The sequence below is a fragment of the Gymnoscopelus microlampas genome (genome assembly GCF_963454915.1).
Source record: "Gymnoscopelus microlampas genome assembly, chromosome: 16".
Taxonomy (NCBI): domain Eukaryota; kingdom Metazoa; phylum Chordata; class Actinopteri; order Myctophiformes; family Myctophidae; genus Gymnoscopelus; species Gymnoscopelus microlampas.
The window spans coordinates 28,051,674-28,059,588 of NC_139953.1; positions in this window are offsets into that span (position 1 = coordinate 28,051,674).

Sequence of the window (7,915 nt, forward strand, 5' to 3'; positions counted from 1 at the left end):
CAGCTGATTCAAATTAATGATCAATGGCTCTTGACACTTGCTCTTAGCACTAGTGCTGTGACACCTGAATCTCTACATGGGGATTAAATGGTGCTTGTTAAGTGACTTCAGCACTTGGTAATAAGCATTGATCATTAACTTGAATCAGCTGTGTGGAGGGAGATCTTGTAGTAGGGTAAGTAGGCAGACTATATGACATTTTTGTATTTCTATCAGGTTGTGTACCACCATTATTGTTGACTGACACAGTTCCCTCGAATTAATTGAATAACAGACAAGTGATGCCCATAATTCAATTGTACAACTAGATCCAAAATGGTGGCTGATTGCCAAGCTGCCTGCTCACATTTCTTTTTTCTTATGAATACCTCTCAGCATTTTCCCATTAACAAATATTTCACAATACACATTTACTCTCCTTAACAACCCAAACAGTTTATATTTAGTGTAATTCATTATTTAAACTAACCAAAACACATGGTCTTACAAACAACAACCGGGTAGGTGCTGCTTCCAGGTTTGACTCAACTCTTTACAAAAGTGTTTAGGCTTTAGGCTTGAAGCTAACTTTTTGTCTGTGTTTTTCTTTTTATAATCAATTCAACTACTTCTGATAGAGTTATAATATATTGCTTCTGACGTTCTCTTTCTCTCCATACACAGATCCAATATGGCAGCTCTTAAAGGGAAAACAACATCACCTGCTTGCTTCTTAAAGGGTATGAGTGATTTTGAAAAATACTTATCAGCATAATTTAATGTTTGTAAACGAGCAGGTATTTCTGGGCAGAATGTCTATGGATGTTCTCAAAATATAAAATAAAGTGTCCAGATACTCCAGAACATTAGCTATGTCTGTTTTGACAACCTGTAGAACAAAATAAAATATTTCTAGTGGTCAACAACAATATCATAAGTGTCCTGTTCTTCCAGAAATGAGGTTAATGAGTAATAGCCCTAAGCCTACTGCTCCAAGTAGCCTCAGCCTCAGTAGTGCACTGACTCTGCTCCTTATGAGTCGTGAGAACCCGAGTTCCAACCCAACTCCTATCATGTTTTGCACATCTCATCTCTCTCTGCTATAGATTCCCTGTCTTTCCACACTCTCTTAAAATAAATAAGGACAAAAATTAATTTGAATAATTCAGGTCATTCTCAAAAAATAAACGTTTTAATTTACATTTATTTAGCTGACAATGTTGTCAACCGTGTTTTTTTTAAGTCCGGACGACAGATAATTTTAAACGCTGGAAATTCAAATAATGTGAAAAACAGTAGCTTACCTATATTATAATTCAGCATTAAACAATAGATATGTTGTATTTTGGACATAGGTATTTGAACAGCTAAATCTGCCCTTCCCCAGCATTCAGGAATCATACAGTAAATAACTTTTTGTGATGTCAGAAGTGGATGAAGTCCACTACTGAGTATACCACTCACCCAAGCTCCAAGGATACTTATCCATAATTCATTTCATATTTAACAATAGAAATGCAGACTAGAGCATTACAAATATATCTGGTTTTGAATGCTAGAAATGTACAATCTACCCGTATAGACCATTATTATACCAAGTACTATTTCCATCATAGGCTAAAGGAACATGGACCTCTAATCCTCTCCATCAGCGATGATATGGCAACAGAGGCAACCAACGACTTTCAGTAAGTTACTGCCCGGCGTAGCCTGATTTATACTTAATCGTACAATGGTGTTGCGCATTGAATATACAGCTAGCTGATCTCCAAGGTCACAAAGCGTCTCATCCACGACATGTTGTGAGCTTGTGGGTCGCTTTTTTCCGATGTGTGACTTTGTCCTAAACCATAGCTGAAGTTATGCATAATTCATTCTGATACATCTGTAAAAAATTAAATGAAGGCCTCTCTCTAATATAAGCCTCCGTACAATAAAGGCCCGGTACCCTTTGCAGTTGAAGCAAATAAAGGCCGGGACCACTATTAGAGGAAACACAGTATTATTACTGAGACAGGAGGAAACTTGAGGGAGGCATTATATAACGGAGATGCAGAATTTTGTGGCACAGTTTGATGCAAAGCCAGTTGTTGTGTTTCCAGATGTGGGCAGATCTCTTGGTGCATGGATGTGTGTCTGAAATAAATAATACTATTATAAATAAATAATAACTGATAACTGATCATACCGGGAAGAGATTGTTAATTAACTGATCATACTGGGAAAAGATTGTTTTCAGTCATTGCCGAAACAGTCCTAATTGCTTCCAACAGTTTAAACAGAATTAGATAAAGCTTTAAGTTCATTTTCTTTTGACATTTGATAAAATGAAACAAAAAAGATAAACTCAACATTCCCTTGACAAACCAAAACTCCACAAGTAGCTATGTTATTAGGGTAATATCATGGGAACATTTTAATGTGTTTAGACAGTTGTGAATAGAGACTCGGCCACTGAAGGGCTTAATGGAATTTCAGAAACTGTAACATCATCATAAGCTCATAGAACACTGTGTTCCATCGTCTGAGTCATTGTACTCTGTGTGCGTGTGTGTGTGTGTGTGTGTGTGTGTGTGCGTGTGCGTGTGTGTGTCGTGCGTGCGTGGCCTGAACCTTTCTTACATAACCTATATTTAGACTGAAAGTTATGCTAGACGAACAAAGACAGAAACGCGATATTCCCCCAAATGCCATCCAAAACCACAGGAAAATGTTGCTTCTTTAGAATATCCTCATTTGCTAATTTCACCCTTTTTCTTTTGCTGCTCTGTCACAATACAAGCCAATATGTTGTGTAGATTGTTCCAATTATTGTGTTAAGATTATATTTAAGCAAAACTGGGTCAAACATGCAGATGAAATTATGGCCGTGGAAGCTCTTTTCACACATCAAAGCCATCAATCCAATTATATTTAATTATAATGGGTATTTGGGAGACATGACCTCAGCATTGATTTTTCTACACAGCACACAATTTCTATGTATATATGTTCTGTATCAGCTTAATTTATGTTAATGCATACTAAGGCCTTACACTACAGCATGAGCAGCACAGCGACCAGGCCCAGACCCAGTAGAGTTCAAACACCACCAACTTATTCCAGTCCAGCTATATTAAGGCGCTGCTTACGTAGTTTTATTCAGTGCCGTCCACCCTGCGGTTCATTGAGACCCCTGACCTGCAAACAACTATAAATATTTATTTGCGTCTGCTTGTCTAAAAATAACTGTATTACAATAGAGAGTGTCCTGGAGCAGTGCCAGGAGGCTTCTGCAGTGAGCGCTCGTCAGCATTCACAGCCAGGTCCCTGTGTCCAGAGAGAGATAGGCCAGTGTCAAGAGGCAGACATATTGATAGCTTTGTGGTCAACAGGAAGATAAAAAAAAGAAAAAGTCACTTTAGCAAGGGTCCTCTGGGTCCCAGGGTGTATTTGTGGAATGCACCAAGGGGGAAAAAGTGGCGGTTTGGAGTGATGCACAGTGGTTCCCCAATGATACTGGTATCTCTGAAAACCCTAGGAACTACATGTATGCCTGGGTAGGTAGACTTCTTTCAGTGTTAGACAGTGTTCAGTTTTGAACACTACGAGAGATTCCAAGTTTTCCAGGCAGACACAGATAAAAAAAGAACCGAAAGGAACATCACATTTTAATACATAATGGCTATACCATAACAAAATAACATCTTGTTTTTACGGCATGGCACCGAAGGGGCCAGTCGTCTAGAACAGGGTTTTTCTTTACGTATCACTGTCTGTCTGTCTCTTTCTATGTCCCCACAGCTGTTGACCAATCAGCTCCATATGCCAGTCCAACGCTGTCTCACCCCCAAAAGGCGTATTGCGACTTCTTGGGACAAATGTGACCAAGCGCGAAACTGTGACTTGAAGGGGGGGCAAAAAAGGCACATGTTGACTTTTGGGGAATATGAGTTACGATTCTGTCCCTATCGGGACATAACTGGAACGGCGCTGTGTCGGCTCAATCGGACTTTGCAACGCTCGGCACGTCGATTGTTTATATCAGAAGATGTAAACAGATTCTGCTAACAGCAGAATCTGTCTTGAGAGATTAGCCAGTCACAGCTCACCTTACGCTGCTATACAGTACATGCATACAGCGAAGCAGTAGCCAGCCAAGCTCTCTAGCACGTGATCAACATTAGCACACAAAGCTCACATCATTCGTGCTTTGTTCACAAACTGCACACCTAGTAACTTTAGCAATCCATAGCTACAGACTGCATGCACAGTGCCATTTATTAGACTCTGTGTCTTGTTAATTAGGTTATGGTGCCTGAACCGGTAGTATCATACCCATAATGCATTGTGTGTGCATTGTGCGGTTTAGGTATAAGGTTAAAAATGGTTGTGTTTAATAATAGTTTAGAGATGGTTCGGTTTAGGTATAGTAAAAGAGGTGGTGTATTGCATTAGCTAGTAGGAGGTGGTACACGTTTGGTATGTCAGGGTAAGGATATGGGAGGACATTAGCAAACAGTTAGCCAGTAAGATTGCTGACCTCAATTGAGCTTGTAGAGAATGGGTACAAGTTTGAATTTGAATTATTGTGAAGATGAATTATTGCAAAGAGCTCAAGAACTGTCAATAACAACTGATAAAGAACTTGTGCATTACACTGAAGATTCAGTAAGAGAAATCAAAAGATCTTGGGACAAACAAGGAGAATAAAGTCAACCGGCCTTCCAGTGGTAGAATACAGAGAAGATGTTGAACCAATCATCATTTTCATAACCTTTTGTAATTATTTATTGATGTCATTTTCTAACCACTAACTTGATTTCCAGTGATACAGTAACATTCTGTATTTCATCGGGTAAAATAATACTGAGCCTCAATCATCATGCTTCACAAGTAAGCGCTTCTGATCTGAGATCCATTTAGCCTTTTAGATTCAAATCAAGCAGACTGTGAAGGGCCTAGTCAGTGACTGACCCTGGCTCAGCACTCTCAACCAAACAGATTTGATGGGTCAGTGCCAGTTTATTGCTGTATCTCTCACAGGTGGTTCGTTGAATTACCTTTTCCCTCGCCATAGAGCAATAACCTATGATGTATGATAGTATTAAGTAAATTGAGATCTACAGGACTGATGGGCAGTGGGATCTTTTAGCCATAGAGACAGCCTAGATTCAAACCCGGGTCAGCTCTATGGCAGATAATCCTATTGTCTTAGTGAGGTATCGTGTGCTAACAATGTATGCCAGCAAGTACCCAGTAAAAACCCAATCGTCTGCCAGGTCTGGTTCAGTATGAGACACAAGTCTCGGTCCACAACTTGTGCCTCTCCTCCCCAATCCCTCCTTCACCCCCAGAATGCAATAAATGTCTAGCCATCATTTATTTTAATTCACTCCTCTCTCGCACAGATGAAATGGATTCGTAACCTTGTAGGACAAGGACGCACATGCCGTCTGCCGTCAGTTGCTGAGTTATTCTCTATTCTCCTAGCGTAGAGAAAGACACAGAGAGAGAGAGAATGAGAATGAGAGAGAGAGAGAGACCCAATGATAAAGAGAAATAGTCTGGCATGCAAATTGCCGGCTGCCACGTCCAATGAAGAGGCCTGGCAGAGATTGTCACTGTAGAGACTGGACAGGGTTAACGAGGCTGAGGGAGAGAGGGAGGGAGGGGGAGAGAGAGAGAGAGAGAGAGAGAGAGAGAGAGAGAGAGAGAGAGAGAGAGAGAGAGAGAGAGAGAGAGAGAGAGAGAGAGAGAGAGAGAGAGAGAGAGAGAGAGAGAGAGAGAGAGAGAGAGAGAGAGAGAGAGAGAGAGAGAGAGAGAGAGAGAGAGAGAGAGAGAGAGAGAGAGAGAGAGAGAGAGAGAGAGAGAGAGAGAGAGAGAGAGAGAGAGAGAGAGAACCAGAACCAGAGGATGGAAGGCGGGGGGAGTATGACTAAAGTGAGAGTGTGATTTATTTCCCAAATCAAGACACGATGAGTGGATTATGGGTGGCCTAATGAGAAAGAGTGTTTAGGAGCCGGCTAATTGGACGTGACCAAGCAGTAGAATGCAAAGAGTGGGCAGAGATGGGGACTGGGTGGCATATGTCATTCAGTCCACAGGCTGCCTAATAACTAGGAGCACGGAAGTAAAGAAGTTAAAGAGAAGAAGTTGGAAAAGATGAAAGCTTGGTGTTTTAGCCTGGAGTTCTTGACGAGGTCTTGTTTTTGAGAAGAGCATATGACATGCTGCCCAGTTTCCGTTTGAGTCCATTTAATATTGCCTTTGAACTAACTTGATTTGACTTCAGTTAAAGGGATAGTTCACCCCCAATTTTTTTTTCCTATCGATTAGTCACCCCATGGAGACTTCAATTCATGGATATGTTTTTGTTTTTGTCGCATTCCTAAGCCATTAATTTGATGACCAGCGGACCGGTAGGCAGCGGTTCTGGTACAAAGTAGACTCTTCGTGTCTCCTACCGGAACCGCTGTCGGTCATCACATTATTGGCTTAGGAATGCAACAAAAACAAAAAAAAACATCCATGAATTCAAGTCTCCATGAGGTGACTGATCGATAGAAAAAAAGTTGTTTTGGGGGTGAACTATCCCTTTAAGTTTGCTTCCAGTTTACATCTGATGTTTGAGTGTAACATCTGTATATCATTTGAACAGAATGATGTAGTCACTAGAAGGTAACTAAAATAAGGTGTTTGTTAGTTTTGATTCTTTGACACCAACTGTTTCACATTGATCTCCAATAGAGCAATGGTAGTGACAACTGAAAACATGGCTTGCTTCAGTGTCATTATGCCCACTAGAGGGTAGTATTTGTCCATAGGCTGAATTGCATTTATTGACGCTTGTTCACTTGTGTACTGTATCTATTGCTGCATGGATGCTTTTCGGCACACTGTACTTAGTTAGAGCTTCAGTATTTTGTGGTACATTATTACTCATCTTCTTAACTTTTCCCATGTACTGATGCCTACAGTGTCAAAACAAAAACTCAATGCATATTAAAGTAATGCCAGAGGCTTCTGTGACAAAATATTATATCCAGGGTTGGCTTCAAATGTGTACTATGTATATACTTTGGGTGAATAAATGTTTTGATACAAAACATGTTGACACATAAAACTACATAAAACAATCATGGTGTTTGCTCAGTCAAAAGCTATGAGCATAAATTATACTATTAGACTATATTGGTAATTGTTTCCTGTTCATTTGAAATTATTTGTGTGGATTTGGAAGCCTTATATGAGATAAATGTTAGTGTCATTGATGGCTGCAATTATTTCTAAGAAGTGCAAACATTTGACGTGACAGTTTTCTGTGCTTCATTCACTTGTTGTGGGTTGGTTGTTTCATCGTATTCTAGCATATGAGGAAACAACCAAAGTGGATGTTTTCCACTTTCAGCCTCCTTCTATGAGACAAAAGCAGTCTAATGAGCAGTATGTGGAGATAAACCAATATTAGTATTATCTGTAAAATAACGCATAACTTTAACTATTTCTTTTACTGTTACTTTGTAATTTCCTTGTTTTTGTGTAAAAAAATTCAAGAGCAAACATTTTGTTTAACCAGATTATGTTACCATGTGCATTTGTATTTTAACAAGTGCTCACACAAGCTTCAGCTTCTTGAGCACAAAGCCTTTTGTGATGACATTACCTTTGCTTGTCCATAGAAGTCCTTGGAAATGTTTGTGTTGTTGCATCCATTTGGTTGCTCTTGCATCTTTCTCATTTCATGAGTGCAGTGGAATGCACATTTGAAATGGGTTGGGACACAAATGGGATTAATGGTCACAAGACATCTCCCTAAAGCGTTTCCACCTGTAATGTTGTTTGCAGATGCACTAAATGAGATGTCTCGGCGGTAGAGATAGGCCTTGTATGTACAGCTCTCGATTGGAGGCCTGCACCATGCAGGCTGCATTGTGTGTGTGTGTGTGTGTGTGTG